The sequence below is a fragment of the Vicugna pacos genome, chromosome 8 (assembly GCF_048564905.1).
Source record: "Vicugna pacos chromosome 8, VicPac4, whole genome shotgun sequence".
NCBI lineage: Eukaryota > Metazoa > Chordata > Mammalia > Artiodactyla > Camelidae > Vicugna > Vicugna pacos.
Genome location: NC_132994.1, coordinates 36,233,937 through 36,258,518, shown reverse-complemented (window position 1 = coordinate 36,258,518; position 24,582 = coordinate 36,233,937). Strand labels below are relative to the sequence as shown.

Here is a 24,582-nt window from a genome sequence, read left to right as displayed (position 1 = left end):
AAAAGAAACTTTATGTGACCTCCTCAAACCAAAAACCAGTATCATTTGATATGAATAGATGATAACCATTAAGAAAATCAGATCGCTACCATAGTCTCGTAGATGCCCTTGCGTATGGAAGACCCAGGCCTAAGGCCACACCTCTCTCCTGAGGACGAGCATTAGCAGGAGTTATAGCGAGAGCTGTTGCAGGCAGATGAGACTTTGGTGTTTGAGAAGACTTGAAAAGTATTGAAAAAGGAATAAGGTTCATGTTTTATAATCTGCAATGTGTCTCTGGAATCACCTGGGACAGCCCTGGTAGCGCACATGCTGCACCACACGCTAACCCAGAGTGATGCCAGTGAAACAGGGATGCATGGAGACAGGGAAACTTAAAAGTCGTTTATTGGGCACCCACTGAAGGTGACCGTAGAGTAGAGAATGGTGATTAGACGTGATGCTTTAAGTTTTGTGGAACTAACGTTAGTTGGGTGAAAGTTGAAAGGTAGGATAAATCCATCCCTCAACCTATTTGTTTCAGGCCACCTGACAGCACATTATGCATTTAATTGTCTACTAATATAGAGGTAAAACCTATCAGGGAAATCATACAAGTTACAAAAAAAAAAGTCACTTTTGCTATAGGCTATGAGTACATGCAATTTAAGCTAAACTAGTTTCCACTTTAAAAATCTGAGATAGTTTTCTTTTCTGTAATATGTTTATTTTGACTTCTTTTAGGAAAAAATATAGCAACAGGGGCTTCAGTAAACCCTGTGAATGCATCTCTCAGCAGTAGCCCTGTCAAGTTTACCATAAAAGTTACCCAGACCTTTACTACAAAAGCTGAAGTGAAATATTCTGTCTTTCATGGGATTGGGGCTCAGTAAATACTGATAAGTACACTTGTGATTTTTTTTTTGAAGTACTTCCCTGGACAAAGTCATGTCCTTTCTGCACTTACCAGCACTATCAGGTGCTTTCACTGGTGGGTGTGGCAGAAGCGCCAGAGCAATTTGCATGTGGAAGGCATCTGTCTGGGGTGATGGTGAAGGTTTGATGCTCCCTGAGACAGTTTCTGTGGAGGTTCAGTACCAGGCATCTTCCCTTTGCTCCTCTCGGTCCAAACGCTATCCTCCTTTCGCCACTCTGCTCTGTGCCTAAAAGTCCCAGTGGACTTCTGTGCACTGCCTTTGCCTCTGGTTTCTATTTGGGTTCAGCAAAGGGAGGCCTGGAGACGGGAGGGAGTAGGGGAGTGAGGTCAGGATGCTTCTTTCCTGCAGCGTTTCTCATACTGGCAGTGGCCCTGCAAGGATGGTCGCAGCTCCTGTCAGGCAGAGCTCTCCACCAGCATTTCTGTCCCAGGGCAGGAGCCCACCCTCTCATCTTGCCCCTTTGGGCTCAGGGTGGGGAAGAGCCTGTCCTACCCGATTCTCCCTCATTCCTCATCCAGGAGACTGCACTAGGCCTTGTGGCTTTCCCACACCCTGCCCACTTCTTTGTAAAGTGTCCCTTTATTAAATTCTCTTCAAACTTGTATTTTGAGGGTGCACCTGTTTCCTGCTGGTACCTTGATGGATATAGGGTGCATATGCCGATTTCTTTGCAACACACAGCAAAGCTGACTGGTTCCAGAGGGACTGACCTCTGACCTGAGCCTTAATACTGTGGTTCCCAAACATGGGGGTGCTTGAGGATTGCCTGTGGAGGTTGTGACAATTCAGGTTCCTGGGTCCCACCCCCTCCCACCTCCTGACTTAGGGGTGCTGAGGAACTCTCTAAGGCTCTTGTGATGGTTGACCTTTTATAGTTCACTGGACCCAGAATGTGACAATTTATAGTACCCCAAACCCAGGCGGCCTTCTGAACAGATAACTGGTTAAAGGGCACTAGACCCCTTTAGCTGTTACCTAACAGTGGGTGAGTGAGCGAGCGAAACACTTGAGAGCTGTAAATAAGAATTCTCCTAGAAAGACAATTTAATGAGGAAAGAAAACAATCTGAGAGAGGAATAGCTGCTTTTTCAACTCCTGTTAACAGCAGTGAGCTGATGCTTTGGCAGGAGTGGTCAGATCTATGCAGATTTGGAAAAGATGAGACCGCTTCCTGTTAAGCAGGGGGAAAGTCCAATGTCTGTTTTGCCATAGAGTTCCTCACCATGATCTGTTAAGAAAAAAAATCTTGTTGATAGCTAAAGTGTAACTCAAGGTATGAAATGTAATTACCAAAATACTGGACACTGTTTTCCTGCAAAAAAATTTTAAGAAGTCCTGTGTTAAAATATATCCCTTCAGTGGAGCCTTCGTCATAGGCTTGTAGAATGCTTAGTTCTTCCCTGTCAGTGACCATGCTCTGAAAAAGCATCAGCATTCACTCTCCTGAGGGAAAACTGAGACTGGGATCCAAGACCTTAAATGAAACTGGGTAATGTGTCCGAAAGACACAGGTTCAAGTCCTGCTTGGGCCAAGGGGTTGGTTCCAGTTCTCATGGTCAAAATGTGGGGCATGTGAGATTCTCAGAGAGTGTTACTCTCTGCTCCTTGTGCACACCAGAACTCTGTTATCGTCTAAAAAATTCACATCCCTAATCTCAGGGCAGAGTTACATAAAGTTAATTGGGAAGTGTATTTTGCTGAGTCAGTGGGGCAGACCCAGGAACCTCCAGCTCCCCTGCAATGGGTATTGCAAAATTATGACAGAAGATTTCTCACTCCCAAGTTAGTAGTAAATTCATCTCACCTCAACAGTGACCCAGGACACGGAGCAGTTCTGTCTTCCCAAAAGGCCAGGGAGGGTCACTCTGCTCATGGCTAATTGTTGAAAAGGATAGTACACTGACTGTTATATAACATTTTGCCATTTCATTCATTTTAATCCTTTTCCTTCTAATGGTTTGGTGAAGTACTTTTAGCTGATGGGTTGTGGACATTAAGATAAAGGGTCATCTTACAGAGAATAACCTAGGAACAGAGATCCTTTCCAGGAGGGCAGAGCTGGGCCTGGGGAGGAATCCAGCTGACCCAGGCGGAAACTAGTGAAGTGCATCCTACCTTCTCAACCCCTCACCTCCTCCAGGTCAGCTGTCAGAGCCATCTAGGCTGATTGGCCTGGAAAGAGGTGGTTCTTCATGGCCCCTGGGGTTCCTTTGACCAGCATTGAGGAGCCAGAAGTCACAAGCTTGTGCAGTTGTGCTCCACCCCTGAACACAAAATGCTCCAAGAGGTGAAAGTTCGGTCAGGCTTTGTGTTTTTGACAGTCTAACCAAACTAGATGCTGGGACCATAGGAACTGTGCTGGTAAGCAGCAGGCAAGGGGCATTGTGTGGTGACCGGCTTACAGGTAGACCTCCACCTCCCACTCCTCCCGTTCCACTTTGCCCTTCCTTTCACCCTGATCCACGGGCTCGTCAGCTACCCTGAGAGCCGTCGAGGGCTCAGAAGAAGACAAGAGGCTAGGAAGGCCGAGAAAGGGAGAGTCACTTTAGAGCAACTGTTACAAGAGCCAGCTCCGAGGTGGCGCCCACCCTGCCCCACCCCTCACAATGCCTTTCTTTCACAAAGCCTACATTTTTTTTTCACTTAGGTTTTTTTGGTGGCCTACCATTCGATCATTTTAATGGGAGGTTATAAATGACCTTTTAATAAAAGGCAGTTGTTTCAGAGGAGGTTGGTGACTCATTAAACGATCAGTGACACATATGTGTGAATTAATTCGATCAGATTGTTCAACCAGGGAGCAGGGGGCTGTGATTGGAAAGACGGCCAGTAGACAGTTGGGGCACCTTGAGAAGGGGGCCCACATGAGACAGGGTTATAGGAAGCCAATAGGAGGACTAGAAAGGGAGCAGTCATAGGAATGGGGAGAGGATTCTGGAGAAAAATACTTGAACCACATGGACTCTTGCTTCTAAGACCCAGAAGTCAGGCAGCAGTGGTTTTCTTCTACATCAGGCTGGTTTGGGGGGCAGCTTGGTGCCTAACACCGCCAGTAGCAGCATCTGTCCTGTGGAGGGTTTGCTAGATGTAGCAAATAAAAAAATACACGATACTCAATTAAATTTGAGTTTCAGATAAACAATAAATAATTTTTTAGTATAAGTATGTCCCAAATTGTTTATTCAAAATTTAAATTTAACTAGGTGTCCTGAATTTTATCTGTCATCTTTAGAATGTCTGAGGGCCAGTCATTCAGCAGTTCTGTGAGAAGGATGCTGTGAGGGGGAAGCTGAGGCTAAGAGGGGTTGTGGTTTACAGCCTCTTGGGTAGTGGGAAAGGCTCCAAAGCTGGTGCTCCTAAGCCCTGAACCGTCCATGGCAGGCTTACAGACCCACTTTGGGTTATATGATGTTATCTCAGGGTGGCAGAAAGGGCCCTAGAGGGAGGTGAGGCCAGCAGACAGCCCGATGCTAAGAGGCCCTTCCAAAAAAAAAAAAAAAAAAATGCTCAGAGGGTTGTGAGGCTGAAGCAGGCTGACAGAGACCCCAGGAGGTAAAGCCCAGGATAAAGTGATAGCAGAAACCTGAGAGGGACAGAAGAGTCATCTGGTCTACCTTCTTTATTTTATGCAGACACTGAGGGCTGACAAGATAAAGTGACTACTTGAGTCACATAAAATCAGTGAAGCCTGAGACAAAAATCAGGTTTCTTAAGTCCCCACAGAGTTCTTTCCACTACGTGGTGCTGACAGAGCAGATTCTTAGTCACGCCTCCAGGTGTCCACACAGCACTACTGTGTATGCAGTCCCCACCTCAGCCGACCTTGTGGGAAAGACTGTGCTCTGCTTCTGATTCACCACCCTCCTTTTCTTTTCTGTTGGGGTGAGAGCCATTTTGGTAGCCCCTTATGACCAAGATACTAGGTTATATTTTTTATCCCAGTTTAAAAATACCAGGGACCAAGAGATCCAGGTTTTGCTGTTCGTTTCTTTAGGTGTTATTTGGGGCAGTTATGGATGTTTCCAAAATTTGGCTACTTAGTATAATGAAAGAAAAATGTAAAGTTGTGCTTCCTTGTGGCTTCAGAATATTTATGGGTGGTTTTGCAATGTAGTGTTCCATTCCTGTTTAAGGCAGAAGCATGGTGGGACAGCAGTCAGCAGCTGTCTTCATAGAGTTCCCAGAGCCCTCTATGGTCCCCAGAAAGGAATGCTTAGGGCAGAGTGAGGAGGGAGGCACCCTTCTGAGGTGGAGAAAACCATTGCCCCTCATTCCTTCAGGGACTGAGTTTTATGGTAACAGGAGGTGTGGATGTTCCCTAAAGCCTGACTCTGCCCTGTTTTTTTCGTGAAGCATGATCCTCCTATATTTTCAAGAGCATGATGCCTCTTCCTAGCTTTTCAACATGTGGGAATGAAATGTTCTTTTTAAGTTGATTTGGTTTACTTTAGCAGCTTTTGATGTATGCTGTGGATTTGAGGCTAAAAATATTTCAGTGAACCGGTGGCTGTGTCTACACTGTCTTATCCCCCCTGTGAATTAGCACATGGGAAACTATTTAGAGGGGAAAAGGTCATTTATGGGAAAGAAGACACTTTTCTTCTTCTCTCTTCATGTGGTTTGCTCCATTCTGGACATGATGGATATGTGTGATGTTTTCTTGGAAAGCAAAATATCCCACATTAACGTAGCATGGCTTCTCTGGGAAAGCTGAAACTCCACGAGCTCTTCCCCAGATGATTTCTTCGGGTAATTCTACATGGGCACTGTCGCTTCAGAAATGAAATCATCCTAGGCAAATTGTTTCTTTTACCTCAGGGGTGATAATATTAAACAATAGCCAGCCAAAGCCATAGACAAAGACAGCTGTTACTTGGGTTCTTATATTACCTCCTTTGGGTTACCCTGTATTATTTACCCCAGAAGTCACTGGCTGAAAACACTATGAAGTGGTTCCTTCCTTCCCTAATATTGACAATAATTATACTTGACTCTTTGCAAGTTGACGAGTGTGAAACTAAAAGACTGAAGATGTATTATGAATGAAACTATCTGGGATCTGATCAGCTTTGTCATTTGTGGTCCTTAACTTGAGAATAAGAAAACCTTTTGTACGTTTATTAATGTTGTCTATTGACTTAAAAGAAAATGGTCATTAGGGTGAAACTTCCCTTCCAGACTCAAGCCATAAAAGTGGCATAGTTTGAAAAAAAAATTAATGAAGCCCAAATATTTGAGGTGATTGAATTAATATTTTGAAAAGAATCAGATAAATAAGGACCCCTGAAAGGTACCTGATTTAGGGGGAAAAAAAATACCCTACCAATTAGACAAGAACAGTGCTTAGAGGATGAAGTTGCTTGCCCTTGGAACTCCAAATGGCCTCCCAGGGTCAGTGGGGAGCTGCTGTTCTAGGCAGACTGGAGGATCCTGGGAACAGTTCTATAAGGGGATGAGCCCTTTTTCCAGGGAAAAGTAGGCAGACAGCTCGGCTATTTGGTTTCCTTTTGTTGTCACTTAGAAGAACTTCAGCTGGAGTCTGGTCATCTTCTGGCCTCACATTTTACAATTTCCTAGCAAGAAAAGCATGTATGGTTGGGAAATTCAGGAGTTTTAGCTGGTTCTTAAGACCCACTGTACACTCATCTTGGTAAATAGTGGTGTTAAGTATTGTGTTGTTAGTTAACTTGGCCTGTGTATGTAGCTTATCTGCCAAGTGGTTGCAAATGTCTTAAAGACCAAGATGGTGTCTGATACTTCTCTGTTCTCTTCACTAGCATCCAGCTAGCATATTGCACCCTGCTCAATTACCTGTTACACAGAGATCTTCCTTTGGTGCCCAACCACTTCATCAGTCACTGTGGGGGACTAAAACGGGGCAAAGCCTTTTTTCTCAAAGGCTACACTCACGTGTAGGCTGCCTGCAGAACACTCAGATGTATGTTTAACACCAGGGAAGTCAGAGGAAGGAGTAGACCACAATGGTGCACAACCAGGCACTGTTTTTTGTTTGTCACAGCCTTGGATGCACTTTCTATTTTTTGTAATTGGCTCATGTTTTCCAGTATGATCTGGACCACTTCAATTTTCAGTCGAAAATTCACAGAGTGAATGATACAAACCCAGATACATCTTAAGTGGCTGGTACGGAAACTCTGCTGAATTTTGGTATTCATTTCCCCAGTCAACAAATTTCTCTCTATATAAATACTTGTTCAGTTAAACTGCATGTCATAAGGCCTTCCATGCATTCAGCTTCAGGGAGTCTAGGCAGGTATTACAGAAAAAAGGGGGAACCCCCCCGAGAAGTCCCCTGACCCTGAAGAGCAGATACCCCCACACCTGTCACTGTGCATCTAGTCTCTTATAAAGTGGGGTCTTGTTATTTGCTGGCTGGCAGAGGTCTACTTACTACCTGAGAAACATTAAGATAAAGCACAAGGAAGTAAAGGATGATTAAGGATGAAACAGCAAACACTGAGATTTTTTAGGTTAAAATTTTGATCTTGTCTCTTTCCAAATCATGGAATTGAGGCACTTGTCTCTGCTGCAGCCCTCATGCCATCTCAACCTGTCCTCGGAAGGTACCAACAATCTGCTATCTGGTTTCCCACGAGAAGTGTGGAGGAGAGTACTGCAGGTCTGGGTATGAGAGAGTTAAATCTGAGACTGGATTTCCAGAAATCGAGGTAGAGCTTTGTGTCACTGCAAAATAACCTATTCATTAGCAATTCTGCTGCATCATCCTTGGAACTTAAATTCCTATTTTCATCTTGGAGGGTATTTTTGGAAGTCGGTGAATGGTATTAACTTATGCTCTGGAAAAATGGACCGATCCTGTGACAGGTTTAAGAAGCACGGTTGCAGTCAGCCGTTTCCCTTTCAGATGACAGTAAACTCCTTCTGCGTCAGGCTCGCTTATTGTGAGTTTTCTTTTCCTCCCTTCATCACATTCATTATCCCTTGGGCAAGTTGTGTCTGTCCCTCCTGCTACACTCCCTCGCACTACACAGAGGAGCTCTCCTGCAGAGCCTCCAACCAGCTGGAGAGCCATCTTTCTCCCATCCCCCTGTCTTTCCCACCCTGTGGTGAGACCCGTGCCTAATTTTCAGCTCTTCTGTGGTAGTGTGTCATTACTTGAAAGAAAATTAGAAAGCATTTTACGTGGCTTATTACAGATCATTAATTGAAGCGCCATGAAACCCAAGGAATTTATTCTCCCATTGATGTGTGCGTAACTCCTAATAACATTAATGAAGTTGTTTAGAATCAAAGAACCAGCAGGAACCCATAACAGAGGATACATTTTGATCCTGCTTTACAAAGTGACTCACACCCACAGGGCATCAACAAGCATTTTAAATATAATTTTTACAACTCCTTTTTAAAAAGGAGAGCAATTACTGAATATATCATCACAGCACAGTCACGTCCTTCAGTGGGAAGGATGGTAGCTGTTGGTGTGGGACTGCCCCACCCAGGTTGGAAGCTGCAAGCCTTGTCTGAATGGACTTAGGAGGGATCTGGGTGGGAGATTTCATCTGTGGCCGCAGCGCCTGCGCACTTCTCTGGGAGAGCTGCTGGAGCGTTTGGACTCAGCATGACAAAGCTGGAGAAGGCACAGAAGCCATGGGGAGGGGGACCATACCCGCTGGCACCCGCAAGACAGGGAAAAGGAAATAGAGGTGTTTGCTTCACCTGAGCCATATGTACCCTGCTCTACCTGTGTGGTTATTGACAACATGGTTGAAATGAACAGTTGAGGGGTTGGTGGGGGTGTAGTTCAGATATTTGTAAAGCTTTTGAACACTCCAAGGACCCCAAAGAATCTGAAGATGTTGTAGAAACAATCAGAAAATACCCTAAATCTTTCACGTAAAATGCAAACACTAGCAGTTAGAGCTGCACTGTCTCTCACAGTGATTGAATTTGTATGGTGCTTATTTATTCAGTTCATAGCTAATAAAAGGAGATTTCTAACATGCCCCATTTTTGGGTCTGTGTTCCCCCACCCCCACCTCTTCCCAGCTCCTCCTCTACCTCTCCTTCTGTCTATAATACAGCATTAACTTGTACTGATGTTCCTAATGTTTGGAAAATGAGTTCAGTTTGAAGGACAGAGAAGAGATATTTTCAGTTATGTCTGATTTGGATGAGATGGATAGTGTCCTTTCAGTGCCCTCTAGTCTTTCTTAGAAATGTTAAATTTTATAACACTTAGATTAACACTTGTTTGTTTTTAAATGTTGCTTTTTAAAAAAAAATCATGTTTCCTTAAAGAGAGAGATGGAAAACTGTAAATTCACTTTATTAGGGTTTTGAAGTGCTAGTTATAATTGAATTATTTCCCTCAAGGCTGACAGCACCTCACCTAGTTTTTTTCTTGGAATGTGATGGAACCTTGTAAGAACTTTGAGTTCCCTCTACTTTTGTCTGAGGTTGAAAAATAGGTATTCATTTCTGAAATTGTTAATCTAGGTATTCTGAGGAATAAGAATATTCAATATCCCTTTAATCACTGACCCTCATTTCCAACCCTTAATTTTTTCTTAAAGAATAGAGAGTTTTCAAAGGAAGGAAGCAATGCTGGTTATAAACAGATAGAATCCATCTGGCACCATCTAGATAAAAAACAAGCCCCCAGTTCTGTTCATTTACCCTTCACCACAGTGATGCAAACTGGGTCAGGAGTACCCTTGTTTTACAAATGAAGTGCCTGGAGCCTGAGAGGTGAAGCTGGCCTTTTCTCAGGGTCGCAGATCCAGGGAGGGTCAGAGTCCAGACAAGGTGGAAGGATTGAGGGCAGGGGCTGCACAGTACCACCCAGCCCTGCCTGCCTCTGGATCTTATTAGAGGTGGGGGTATGTTGGCCGCATAGGTCATTTGTTCCCAGAGACCCAACATGACTCTCCAGTACCTAACGGAGTGCTTGGAGCATGACAGGCACTCAATGAATGTTTGTTGAATGAGTATATTCTAGAGTCAAAGTATTCATTGTAATTCAGTCCCTCATCCTAATAACTACCCTGACCACTGCCAAATCTATTTTGAAACCCTTTTGCAAGTGAGTTTAGAAATCTGTATGTATATACTTTTAAAATAATGTTGCTAGAATTTACCACCTGTGCCAGCATGGTCAAAGGCCTCTGGTGGCCAAGACTTCAGAAAACCAAAGATGCACATGGAGATACTACATGTGTACTTTCTCTTTGATTTCAGCTTATTTCAAACGGTTATTTTTTTTCCTGACTTTAAAAAATGCATTCATTGTAGAAAATCTAGTGAGCTGTAAAGAAGAAAATTAAAATTTCTCTTAATCACACCATATTGGGATATAAATGTTAAGATGTGTCTATTTCCCCTCTTTGTGTAGGGGATACAGGTCATATGTATATATACATGGTTTTGATCCTGCTTCTTTCATTTCATATTAAATTGTGATCATTTCTAATATAATTAAATAATGACTCCAGAGTTGTCCATTGTATGAATAGATGTAATTTATTTAACCATTCACCATCCTATTACTGTATAAATAAATTTTCTCATATTTTTTAAATAGCATGAAGTAAACATTATGGTATATAAATATTTGCTTACTTCCCTGATTATTTCTTGATAAAAGAATTAATAGATTTGACTAAGTGAAACTGTGAAGTTTCTTTACATGGAAAAACCCTAAGTAAAATTCAAGGTGAAGAAATCTTAAGAAAAATATTTGCCACAAATACATTAAAATTCTTAACACCCCATGACCTGGTTTCCTTTCTTTCAGCATAATTTTTTTTCACATTTTCATGACCAGGCACTCACTCGAATTTCTTAACCATCATACTAGTAACTCATCTGTTATCTCATTTGATTTCCACTGAAATTCTCCCAGATAAACGTAATAGTTCTTTGCCCACGTGCTTGATACCATGTGGTGGTATCTGTCCTCCTCTCCTGCGACTTTCCAAAGATCAACTAACTCTTGCCATTACATCTGACTTGAAAGTCCCTGAATAACCTCTGTACATATATTTCTCTTGGAAACAACTTAAAAGTAAATAATTCAAATACTGTGCACATGCCAAGCCCTGAAGGGACTATTTCACAGTGTGATGTAGCCCTGTCATTGAAAAACCTCCACTGAACGTGGAGACACGACATGCCCCAAGATAAGTGTTAGAAACTGGTCATTTCTATTGAGTAACTCTTACCCACTTTCCTCTCTGTTTTCCATAATTTGTGCAACTTCATTGACCTGTACATTCAACACACCTCAGTCACCCATTACCCTTGCACGTCAGTGATTTCAGTTAATATGGTATGATTGTGTCATTCCCCGAAGGTTTTACCCAAATGGTCACCATGGTGGCAAGATTTCTCTCTTTTTTGTTCACCATTGTATCCTTAGCCCTCCCAATAGAGCCCAGCTCATAATACGTGTTCAGCTGGTATTCACTGGATGTATGAACAAAATGTATGCATCTTTTCCTTCAAGTGGAGACTGCCAGCAGTTATACTGGGTAGATGATAAGTGTAATCAGTTCACAGTGGAGATTATCACGGGCAGGGGCTTTAGTTCAAACGTCAGACCAGCAGAGGTTCAAATCCTTTGTCTGCAGTTTTCCAGCTTTGTAACCTTGGGCACGTTAATTAGTTTCTTTGAGACTGAGAATCTTCAGCAGAAAACCGTGGATAACAACCTACTCTGTTGGGTTGTTGATAAGGATGAAGTGGGGTCGTTTATGTAAAGCTCAACATAGTACCCGGCACATAGCAAGTGTTCAGTAAACTTACTATTTACAAATATTTTCCCCTTCCCTTCCATCCCTTAGTACTGTCAAACTACAGCCTGTTCTCAAGGATACAGAAACCGAAACCGATTCATGATGAAGAACCACATACAAGCTTTGGAGACAGACCTGGCCCTGCCAGATGTATGTTTCTTAACTCCTCTGCACTTTAGTTTCATTATCAGTTGAAGATATATAACATGACCCATTGCACAGGGTTACTATGGGGATGAAACAAGATAATGTACACAAAGTGCCTGTAGTATATGCAGTAAGTGCTCTTCTCCCCTCTTTTGTCTTTATTCAATTAGACCACCCCTCTGATTTTTCTGCCAAGCCTGTACGTCTCTCCAATCCAGTGTTCTTCAGTTTACTTTGATGTGACACACAGAATTTCATACATTTTTACATCATAACCGTATCACAGGCCTGTGTGATTGAAAAAATTTTTTTCACCGAATTCTGCTATGTGTGATGCCTGTGTGAGTTTGCTAGGGCTGCCATAACAAGGAACAGCAGTCTGAGTGGCTGAAACAACAGAGCTTTATTTCCCACGGTTCTGAAGTCTGGACTGAGATCGAGGTATCAGTAGTGTTGATTTCTTCTGAGGCTTCTCTCCTTGGCTTGCAGGTGGCCGTCTTCCCTTTGTCCTCACACGGTCTCTCCTCTGTGCAGGTCCTGGTCTCCTCCTCTTATGAGGACCCTAGTCATACTGGATTAGGATCATATCCTAGGACCTCATTTCAACTTAATTACGTCTTCAAGAGTCCTATCTCCACATACAGTCCCGTTCTGAGGTTGTACTGGGAGTTAGGACATTGACGTGTGAAGAGGGGGGAGGGCACGTTTCAGTCCATAACAATGAATGTGTTTGATATTTTTCTTTTCTTTCATTAAAGAAGATGCTGGGCACAACCAACTGAGTTGAATTTTGTGATCTACTAAATTGATTACGGACCACAGACTAAAAGGCACTCCTGTGGTGGGCTGTGTTGGTTTACCAGGTTAGTGTGAAGTTGGCACTAGCGTTGGGACTTGCCTTTAAATTGCAGAGACACCCCCAGAAGCTCAAAACACAAAAGGGAGAGTAAGATCAGAGCAGGCAGCCTTCTGCAAACATTTAGCAGTTACCTTAGCTCAGGGGTCGGCACACTTTTTCTGTAAATGGCCAGACAGTAAGTGTTTTTGGCTTTGTGGGCCCTGTGGTCTCGGTTGAGACAACTCTGCTTTTGTATCATGGCAGCAGCCAGAGACAATACAGAGACTGATGAACGTGGCTGTGATCCAGCACAACTTCATTTATAGACTCCAGAATCTGAATTTCTTAGAATTTTCATATGTCATAAGATATTCTTTAGATTTTTTTTTCTTACAGTCATTTAAAAATGTAAAAACCATTCTCAGTTGCTGGGTGGGCAAAAGCAGTCGAATCTGACCCGCCTTTCTGGTAGGGGCTGAGTCGTCTAGCTAAAAGACCCTCAAGGAATTGGCCTGGATGCCTTTCCTCAGTTCAGGTACATACTTCACTGATTCTCATATTTGACTCTTCTGATTTATCTATATTTTCGAGTGGACAATCTCTGTGACCACTCAAAATAAAAAGTTATTTCGAAAGCCAATGTTATTTTCTCACCAGAGAGAGCTTTAACTGGGGATGTGGAAAAACTTCTTAAATGACCCATAAAATTGTCTTTGTCAGATGGTGAAGTTAAAAGTAGAGTTAGCATCAGAAAGTCTGCACAGAAACAACAAAGTTTAATCTAACCTGTCTCCTTTGGGAAGCTAGTTTTTCCAGGAAATGGAATTGCCATTCTTTGACTGCCTTAGCCCCGAGTGTCTGCCTGCTGCCTGGAAGAATCCCACATCTCCATAGCCCCCTCATACACGGATCCTCTCCCAACTCAGAACGCAGGCCACGGTGAGGCAGTCTCTCACTTCCTGTGAAGGCTACCCGCAGTCCAGGATGCCGTGTCAGTGGCCACGTAACTCTGCCTCCCAGAGGCCCAAGAGACCAGAGCCATCTGAGGAAGCCAGAGTCTGGCCATATGGTTTCTGCATCCCATGGGGTTTGTTTCAGTGGTAGCCGGAGCAGTGGTGCAGAGCTCATGTCCAGTGATGATGGGTCGCCCCTGCACAGACTGACCAGAAGGTGGAGGTCAGGCTGCCCTCAGGACTGGGGGACAGAATCTCCTCTCCATTCGTGCGATGCTGGCTACTCTGAGGAGGTCAGGACTCTGTCCTGTAACCATGTGTTTTCCACAGTGGGAATCTGCAGAGCCCGGAAATGGACAAAGGCAGGAGTGGTGTCCTGGGAGTAATTTTCAGTATTTCAGACTGTCGGGTGAAAACAACACATTTATCCACAGCAGGGCTGCAGAGACAAGCTGAACTGCTGTTGCTCTGTAGTGAGGACCGAGCTGATTTCTCGGGGTGACTCTGAAGGGGGAGTGTGGAGCACCTACTGTGTGCCACATAGAGAAACCACCTTTATCCCAAGTCTTTCCCATCAGAGATGCTGCAGACTATAAACTGAGGCCCCAAGAGGTTTTTAAAATTGATGTGAAAAAATTGGGCTTGAATATCCAAATTTTCACTTTAAAAAGTCAGTCAGATAAAATTAAAATGATTTGTGTTGCTTTATTTTGAAACTGTTTTATTTTGTGCCATTCTAACGTGTAATAATAAAATAGCTTTGACATGACAGTCATCTTGAGTGAATTTAAAAAACCCAATGAAATGAAATGGCACTTTTAGTCTTTTAGCAAAGCAAATTTTTGAATTATCTTGCTGAAATTAAATTGCTGTGCTCTCTTGCTTTCAGTACTTTTAAGAGCTCTGTTTTGTCTCTGGTTTCACTGCATTAACCACTGAGAATTTTTTTTAATTGAAGGATAACATTTGTATAGAAAAGTATACAAATTGCCAAGTGTACTGATAATGAATTTTCACAAAGTGAACACTCCTCTGTAACCAGGAACCAGATGGAGAAGGAATGTCACCCAGACTCGAAAGCCCCTTAGACCTCTCTCCTGTCCCTAAACACCCCTAGTCCCACCAAAGGTGACTGATATGGCATGATTTCTAACATAGGTTGATTGTGTCTGTTTTGAGCTTTATATAAACAAAATGTTAGGGATGTATTCTGGTGTCTGTCCCAACATTACATTTGGAATATTAATCCATATTGCCATGGGTTGTAGTTTGTTCATTCTCATTGCCATGTAGTATATTGTATACCTATACCAAAATTTATTTAACCTTTCTATTCTGCGTGGGCTTTTGGGCTGGTTCCAGTTTCAGGCTATTGCAGACAGTACTGCTAGGAACACTCCCGTACACGTCAGTGGATGAGTATCGTTAATATCGCTGTAGGAGAGAGTCCTTGATGGTGAGATCCTGGATCATAGGATGTAAGTATGTTCAGTTTTAATAGATACTGCCAGGTTTCCAAAGTGTCTTTATCAGTTTACACTCTCACCAGCACTGTATGAGAGTTCCAGTGGCTCCATGTCATACCCAAGACCGTGCGGTTTTTGTCTGTCATCTTGGCCTGTCTTGTAGGTGTGTATTGGCAAGGTGTTGTGGTCCTAACTTATTTTTGTTTGATCACTAAACTAGAGCATCTTCTTATATGTTTATTGGCCATTTGGATTTCCTTTTCTGTGAAATTTCTGAAGTATTTGCCCATTTTTATATTGGGTTATCTTTTCCTGAGGGATTTGTAGGAGTTCTTTGCTGGATATATGTATTGCAATAATCTTCTCCCCTATGTGGCCTACCTTTTGATCCTTTTGATGTCTTTTGATAAAGACATTCTTAATGGTGTCCAAATTATATTTTTCCTTCATGGTTAACACTTTCTTGTATTCTATTTTTTGAAAATCTTTACCTATCACAAAGTTAAAAGGTATTCTTTGTGTTCTTCTAAGAATTTTATTTTACCTTTCACGTTTATTTCCTCCATCCACCTGAAATTGTGTTTTACATGTAGGGTAGAGATTAAGATGCATTTTTTTCATATGGATACCCAGTGTGTTCATTCCCTAGAGTTGCTGTCACACAGTACCACAAACTGGGTGGCTTAAAACAACAGAAATTTATCCTCTCATAATTCTGGAGGCTAGAAGTCTGCAATCAAGATGTGGGCAAGGTCGTGTTCCCTCTGAAGGCTCCAGGGAAGAATCTTTTCTTGCCTTGTCCAGCTTCTGGTGGCGCCCAGTAATCCTTGGCTTGCAGCTGCATTGCTCCCATCTCTGCCTCCATTGTCACATGGATGACTTCCCCTTGTGTCTCTCTGTCTAAATCTTCTTATAGGGCACCAGTCATATTGGATTCAGGGCCCACCCTAATCCACTATAACCTCGTTGTAACTAATTACATCTTCAATGACCCTATTTCCAAATAAGGTCACATTCTGAGGTACTGGGGGTTAGGACTACAGTATATCCTTTGAGGGGACACAACCCACAACAGCCAGTGAACCCAGCACCATTTATTGAACTTGAGTGTCATCTTGGTTGTAAATTAGGTGACTATCTATCTAGGTCTATTTTGGGGCATTCTTTTTTGTTCTATTGATCTTATTGCCTATGATACAAATTCTACACTGCCTTAATTACTATTATTTTATGATGAACCTTGGCATTCTGATAGAGTAAGTCTTCTAGCTTTGTTGTTCTTCAAGATTATCTTGGTTTGTGGCACTTAGCATTTCCATACAAATTTTAGAATCTGCATGTCAATTTCTGCCAGAAAAAAAAGAAACACCTGCTTTTTTTTAAAAAAAAATGGCATTGCATTGAAGAATTTGGGGCGAGCTAACAACTTTAAAATATTGAGGCTTTCAGTCCATGTGCATGGCAAAATACTCTTATTTAGGTCTTTAATTTCTCTCAATAATGTTTTTTTAAATAATTTTTAGTATTAAGATCTTTTACATCTTTTAATGGACCTATTCCTATAAAATAGGAACAAATATTGTTCCCCAAAAATGGATATTTCTTGATGGAGATTTGTTTTGATGAAATAAAAAGCAGAGGAAGAGAAGAAAAGCTTCTACTGAGTTTACTAGTTCACATCATTAAGGATTTTCCCTCGTTTGCCAAGCTTAGCAAAAGGCTAAGATTTATGTCGAGGTCTCACTGGCTCCAAATAAGAGCTGGGTAGATAAATTAGTTATCTCTTCAAAAATGCCTTTTTTACAAGAGGCGAAATGATTGAAAATGTGGGGTTCTTGGATGTTGGTAAAACAGGTCCTCAACAGAGGAAAGGTGGAGGTGTTGAGTCACCCATGTTACCACATGGAGAACCTGAAGACAGGCTGGCAGAGATGTTGAGAACAAGTTGCAGATACTGGATGGGGGTAGGGGGTCTAGGTCTGGGGTTTTTGATGTTCTTAGGACATTAGGGTTCCCCAGAAATGTCAAGTGAGCCAGAAGGACGGCAGAGGTAGTGAACCAGAGCTGTTCTATTCCACTTTTATCTAATACATGGGAGTGTAGCGGAAGCGTTGGAAATACACGTGTACTTGTGTCTGGGTGTGAATACACAAGGTTCCTGTACTGAAGAAAAATAGCTTAAAGACTACTAGACCAGATATTCTTTAACATTCCATTCAGCCCCAGGATTGTGGGATTTTAATATCATAGCCAGCCTGCATTCCAGGGGCTCTGCACACATCATTGTTAACCCTGATCTTGGCAGCACTGCAGTACTGTATGTTTATCACGGGCCTCCCAGGAGCCACTGCAGAATGTCTACTTGAAGGGCCTTGAGAGTGGTAATCAGGTTGCATGTGAGCTCAGGGACTTGTCCAGCAGCTGCACATGCATCATAGCAAAACACCATTTCCGTTCAGACTGTGGATTACAGATTGCTCGAAATAGCTTCATTTATAAGGGAAATCAGAATTAATTCAAGTATACTACAAACAAGAGTCTCTGCTTTATTTTTACCTGATACCTAAGTGATATGGTCACCTTACAGAAACTCATGCCAGAGAGAAAGATAAACATGATTATTATAGATATATACTTCATTCCCCTAAGCCTTATAGAAGCAGAATATTTTTTCCTCCTGATAGTCAACTAATTATTCCAGTGGCATTTACTTCATTTATTTCTTTCCCAAATAAACCCTCAGCCTAGAGATTTAAACATAACAATCATCATCACTACTAATAATATGTATGTATCTTATATATGCATAAATATTATATTTATATATTATATATGCTACATAATAAATAATTATTACTATGTGATGGAGGAAGAGGATAAATATATCACTACTTTCTTACTGCTCGGGGGTTGATGGAGATTTCGGGGAGCCCTAAAGCCCTGCCCTGTCCAACCCCTCCCACCACCCCTTTGTGTGACTCCACCCAATTTGTGCCAATGGGCCCAAAAAATATACCTCAGAGCCACCTCTGGGGCAACTGAGGATAAGCTCATTTACTTGTCTGAGGGTGCCTTGCTCCACCGTGAGCCCGAGCCCCCTGGTCCTAGCAATGGCTTGTGGGACAGGAGCAGTGGCCCTTCGTAGTCCGACCTTCCTGCCCTCATCCTGTGTGCAGTAACTCCCTCGTGCGGCGGGGTACCCCCCAGCCTCATCTCTTTGTCTCCTTATTGCTCTTCCTCCCCTTTCCTTCTGCTCTTTACTCCTGCCCCAGCAAGTAATAAAACAACAACCATAGCCTTGCTCAAGTCTCCCCAGCTTGCAGCGGTGAAGCTAGAAGAACTAGGGCCCCTGCAGGCAGAGAAAGCAGATAGGTCAGTGATTCCTTCTCAGTGCACCCCTCTCCCTCCCGCCTGAAGAGCAGGAACGAAGGCCACAGGCAGTCCTAACACAGGCCCAGTTTCCTAGGGAACTTTGTGTTTGCTGCTTCCCATCTCCCTCCCTTGCAACTGGCTTTGTTTGTGCACTTGCCTGTTTAATGTATTATCCCGCCATTTCCCGCCATTTGGAACTTTAGTTTTTCGGACAATTGACTTTGGACTTGCAGAGAACACTGCAGCCTGCCCGGTGGCACAGGACAGCCGTAGCCACAGGAGAGCTGGGAGGGGAGGGGAAGTCACCCTCCCTGGCTCCTCATCTTTGTTTTTGAAAATAGGACAGCAGAGCCATTCCTTCACAGGCAGGCTCTACAAGTGTGCCGGCCTTCTCATCAGCCTGCACCCTCTAGAGGAGGACGTGAATCCCCATTACAAAACTTCGGTAATTTGGTCACCAAGGTGAACACAAAAGGATAAAGCCGTCTGAATGCACCAGCATGACTAGGTGAGCCTCTGTGCTAGGCAGGTGGCCAGGCAAGGGGTCAATGGTTCAAAGAGAAATTTAGAGTAAGTTCCTGGCCTCAAGAAGCTGTTTCTTTCCTTTGAAGCAGGTGGTATGGTAAGTTCTCCAGTAGAGGTATAAACAGAGATGAATTCCAGTGGAGGAAATTGGGCAGGAACTTTGGGGAGGGATTTGTACAGAGTTGGACTTGAGGAGTAGGTGGAGTTACCGTTCTTGCAGGTGGAGAAAAGGGCGTGTAAGAGGGAAGAAACAGGGCAGGTGCTTGGTAAGCCTGGGCATGAGGGAGGAAGAAGAAATGGAAGATAAGGCCGAGGTGGGTTGGGAATGATGGTGGGTGGCTTTGAGTGCAAAGCTGAGGAGTGTGAGTTTGTGTAAGTCATTGGTTTTTCTAGCAGTGTCACCACCCTGAGATTCCTAGGGGGTGGCTTAGAGGCACTGCAGGGCAAAGGTCCAGAGCAGCTCCTTTCCCCTCCATCTTAAGAGTGTTCCCGCTAGTATACCATTCACTTACCTAATTGATCAGTCTCAGGTACTCACTTGAGCACCTCCTACACACCTAGCTCTGTGCTAGGTTCTACTGAAAGACCATGGAAGGTTTTGAACCAGTCAGTGACATGGTACCAAGAGCCCCTGAGTTATAATATTGTCTCTGCCACCCACAAATCATAAATCCTTACGCACATACCTGGCCATGCCAGACCAGTTTCTCCCCTGTGAAGTGCAGGGTTGGGCTGGTAAGTTGCTCGTAGCTGAGACATTCTAGGACCAACATGATCAGTGCTGTAATCCAGAGCTTTCCTGTGTGTCAACAGAGTGGGAAAAGGAGAGACCAGAGGCAGAGGAGCCAGTTAGGTGGTGACAGCAGGAACTTCTGTGAGGCATCTTAAGAGTCTGAGTGAGGCCTTTCAGGTATTCATTCAACAAACGGAATACTCAGTGCCAGCCACTGTGCTGAGCATTGGGAATATGGCAGCAACCTAAACAAAGTCCCTGCCCTCAAGGCGCTTTCTATCTAGAGGGAAGCAGTGGGACTGGGAACAAGGGTGATAGATCAAGAGATGTAGTCTGAAGCTCATGACAAGGGCTGACAGTTGGAACTGTGGATGTATATGAGGTACCCAGGAAGAGAAGGCCAAAAGATTTGGAGGGAGAGAGAGACCTGAGGTGATGGAACCTAAGGAACATTCTGTGGAAAACCAACTAGTGTTCACTCCATGATAGAAAACACTTTCTTCATCAAACCAATGCAACAAACCTATCCCCTAGAATATCCTGTTATGGCTGAGAAGCTGTGACACCCTAAAGAGATAATGTCTATTTATTTTTGTTTTCTTTTGTTTTTTGTTTGTAGGGGTTTGGGGGGGGTAATTATTTATACATATAGTTTATTTATTTGTGGTGGTACTGGGGATTGAATCCAGGACTTCATGCATACTATAACCTTCACTGAGCTGTAACCCCCACCCCCACCAATAATGTCCATTTACACACCCAGTTCTCCTTGACCACGTCACTCCTGTATATGAAGCAAAATTACACCAAAGCCATATATGGTTTTGTATCATAGTAGGTCTATTTAATTTCCTCAGGAGGGTCTTTAAAAAGTACCAATGATATGGGAAAATGGTATGGGCTGCTGCCTAAGCTGCTAGCCCCTCAAATCTTTTCCAAGACCAGCTGTCTCTCTCCCATTCATTTATTCACATTCTCTCTATTTCCCTTTTCCTCAAGTTACTGGAGTGGATCCAGAAGCAGATTCTGAGAGCCTCAAGCCTTTTTCTTATTTACCCATCAGTAATTACATATCACAGGTTGTTTTCCCTGTTAGAGTCTGAGGCTGAGCAATTAGTCCCCCATGGTCTTTGCAGGAAATGACATCCATGTGACTTCTGTGGAAGGCAACCATTGACCACTCTGGTTAAAAGAATTTGGAAAGCATTCAGCACTTCCTCTGGTTGATCATTTAGACTCACTGATTTAGAAAGCTTTTGGAAATGTGCAATATGAATCATGGTTTTCAGAACCGGAAGTACTACTGGATCAGCACCCAGAACAAAACAGGCCTCTGCACTCTTGCTCTGGTCTTTTGATGCACTGTGTGGCTAAGCATTGTGCCTTGGCATTCTGTTCCTTTTATAATGATTTATGGGGACTGATTAGTCAGCATGCTTTCTAGCTGCAGATAACTGACAGCCCAACTGAAGGAGGACTGAACAATAAGAAATCTATTAGAAGTCCAGTGGTCAGCAGACTTCAGGGTTGACCAGATGCAGTCACCCCCATTCTGCTTCCTTGTGCTTTTTCTGTCTTTGCCTTCTTCTGTGGGCCAGCTTTGTCCTTCACTTGGAGCAAGATAGCTTGGAAGTCCTTGGCATCTCATCCCACACAGCATTCAGAAGGGGGGAATTTCTCCCAGAAGAATGAGAAGCTCCCAGCAATACGTTCATCTCATTGACCGATAGGGTCACATGCCTATTCTTGAACCAATCACAGGCAAGAGGAGTGGATTTCCCTTAGATCAGTGCATCTCAAACTTCAGTGTGTGCACAGATCACCTGGGGATCCCGTAAAATAGCCTCTGGTTCAATAGGTTTGGGGCGAGGCCTCAGAGCTGACATTTCTCAGAAACTCCCAAGTGGCGCTGATGTTGCCACTGGGCACACTGCAAAGCCGTAGACCATTCAGGCCCCACCCTCCAGCTGGGGGTGCTGTCGCCTGCCTGTGAGGCACTGTGGCTGAAGAAACAAGGGGGACCTATTAGGAAGAAGGAATGGCCCCACACAGACGAGAGCTACATTAGAGATGCTTGTGTCCAGTGCATAATGAGAATGTTGCCTTTAAACCAGGAGCCACACAGAGTCTATGATATGTATTAGAAGCAAAAAGTACATGCAGTGCCAGGGTCGTTGAGTGGGAACACCTGTAAGCATCTTATTATTTATTCATGAGGATGTATACATTGCAGTTCTTGAAACAAAAGTTTAAATAGTCACACTGCCCTCTTCATTATCATTCAGCTATTTTTATGAAATACCATGTATTTAGTGTTCTTAAAGGAGTAGATTCAAATGAAATGGATATGAGTGTTCTTAAGTATAAAAAAAGTGTGCCAAGTCCAGCCTTTGTTCTCTGAGTGGCTATCTCATCAGTCTTAGTTACTGGGAGGGAGGAGGGGTACACCCCCACTCGTCCTAAGAGTCGCTTGACATGACATTGGGCATGAAAAGTGCCGCCTGCCAGTGGTGAATTTCTGCCAAAGTAAATGGTCACAGTGCCCTTATGTGTGGTTTTCAGTGGAGAAAATCATTATGCTCTCTTCATTTGAAAAGGAAGAACTATTCTGTTATTTTTGTGTGTGTTTTTCTTGGGAAAAGACACTGAGTCCTGAGCTGCAGCTATTTTGGAAAAAACAAGGCTGATAAGACCAAAGGACCAGCGTCCATCCTGAGGCTGCTCCGTCACGCACTCAGTGGGGCCCAGAGTGGAATATGCAGCCAGGTGTTGAGTAAACCATCCCAGGATGGTCCCTTTGTTGGGGTTGCGTGACCATCTCTGACCTCATGTGCAAAGACATCACTGAGGATGTCTTGACCTCCTGCTCTTGGATCCACAGCCTCACATCTGTGAGACCTGGGGGAAAGCAGAGCAGCTCTTACTAGGGGGCCTCACCTGCATGGGTCACCAGAGCGCCTGTCCCCAGGGAACCACTGGCTATTCCCTGACTGCGCAAAGGCCCTGACAGTTTGAGGGACTCTCAGCTCCTCTGGACTAGCTGGGAAAGCTTCTAGACTCGAAGCTCCACCAAGGCAGGAGTTGTGCTCCTGTCACACTGGTGCCCTCCGTGTGGATGGACTGGTTGAACAGCCAGTCTGTTCCCAGGAGATGTGTCAGCGGTGCTGACCAAGGAAAATTGAAAAAAGGGAACATCTTGTTGCCTGACTTCAGTAATGTATGATCTAAATATACAATGCTTGGCTGTCCCATCTACGTATTTATGAGCTCATGGGCTGCCAAAGAGAGATGAAATGATATTACTACTAGCTGAGCCCGTGTAGGACAAGCAAGACTGCACTATTATTCATCAGCTGGTTCAGGAGGCAGTGCTGACTGAGTATCTACCCGCTGTGTGTGCTGTGCAGCCATGAGAGGAATAAACAAATGGGGAAAAAAATAGATCCTCCACTTACAACTTTAAAGATTTAACAACTTAAAAAATAGGATACTCTAAGTGCATTGAAAGTATCTATAGTAAATGAAATATAATTTCTAAGAAGAGAAAAACAAAGAAGGGTAAGATAATATAATACCAAATTGGGAAAGTCAGGGTTGAAAGGGCTCAAGAAAAGAATGAGAAACATGGGGACTTGTGACCTGGGGTCCATCATTGGAATTTGGAGGGGGCGATCTGTGAACGTGGATAGGGAAAAAAATAATCTATTTTCACTAATCCTTAACTGCAACCTAATATTTCTATTATGGAAGTAATATTAGTCATTTGTCACCAGTAGAAATTTTGGATAATTTCACAGTACATTAGTTACAGGTATCCTGAAATATCATTTATGCCCAACAGTACTTCAAAATTATGTAGTTATTAGGCTTTTGCGAGAATGTATCTAAATATTGAAAGAAGCCCTTCATAATTTTGTTCTGTATTTTGCTACCTAAATATCAGTATACTTCGTTTGAATCCTAAGCATTTTATGTGTTAATTTCAAGCACTTAGAAGCATTATTTTGAGAAACGTGTCTCTAGACTGTTTTGGCACAGAAAAGGTAAAATCCCACCCTTAGAAAATGGCAAGACGTCCTACCGGTGCCTGTGGGACAGGAGACACTCAGAGAAGGGTCTGGCGTGCCTGAAGGCTGAGGCAGGACAGGTAGCTGGGCGCTGCAGCATCTGATGGGAAGATGTGGAGACAGAGCTGCAGTGCGCGGGAGTCCTGGGCTGACGTACTTTCACAGGTGAACTTGTACAGGTGATGGGAAGCAGTAGAGGTGTTTCCGCCTAGGCGGTAAGTTGTGTTAGGAAGGATGCTTTGCAGAGCCACGAGCGTGGGATTGAAAGGGAAGAAACTGGAGACCGGGAGATGGGTTTCTGCAGAGGGTGGTGCTGACTAGATAGAGTGTGGTGACGAGAGTGGAGAGAAGGCAGTGAGTTCCAGGGCGGCCGTGGGACTAAAAGGGCAGTTGGGCCAGGGTTTCCAGCGGAGGTGAGCAATCCTGGCTTAGGCTGCAGGGCCGTGTAACTGGGAGAATGATGATAGCTCCTCACCCTCCCTGAGGGCTTCCCGCGGGCCAGATGCTGTTCTAAGCCTTTCCATGTCATTTATATGTCAATAAATTTATATCATTTAATGCTCATAACAACCCTGTGAGGTTGGTATGATAATCCCTATTTTTCAGATAATAAAGTGTTAAAAAGAAAGGCAAGGGTCTCACAGCCAGCAGGGGAGAAGGAAGTGTGTTACTGAAAGAAATAGGGAAGAGGAATTAGTTTGGGGGAGAAAAAGTTCATGAGTTCAGTTTTAGATACCTTTGTGTTGTTCTCTTGTCTTCACTTATTTTAAAGGACTTAAAAATTCAAAT

At 43.5% G+C, this 24,582-nt stretch overlaps 1 protein-coding gene across 5 annotated transcripts in view; it reads left to right on the top strand.

Moving 5' to 3' along the window:
* The window catches only part of FYN (FYN proto-oncogene, Src family tyrosine kinase), a 199,480-nt gene that overhangs the window by 65,421 nt on the left and 109,477 nt on the right, over window positions 1-24,582 (top strand). The gene's annotated exons all lie outside the window — the stretch shown is intronic.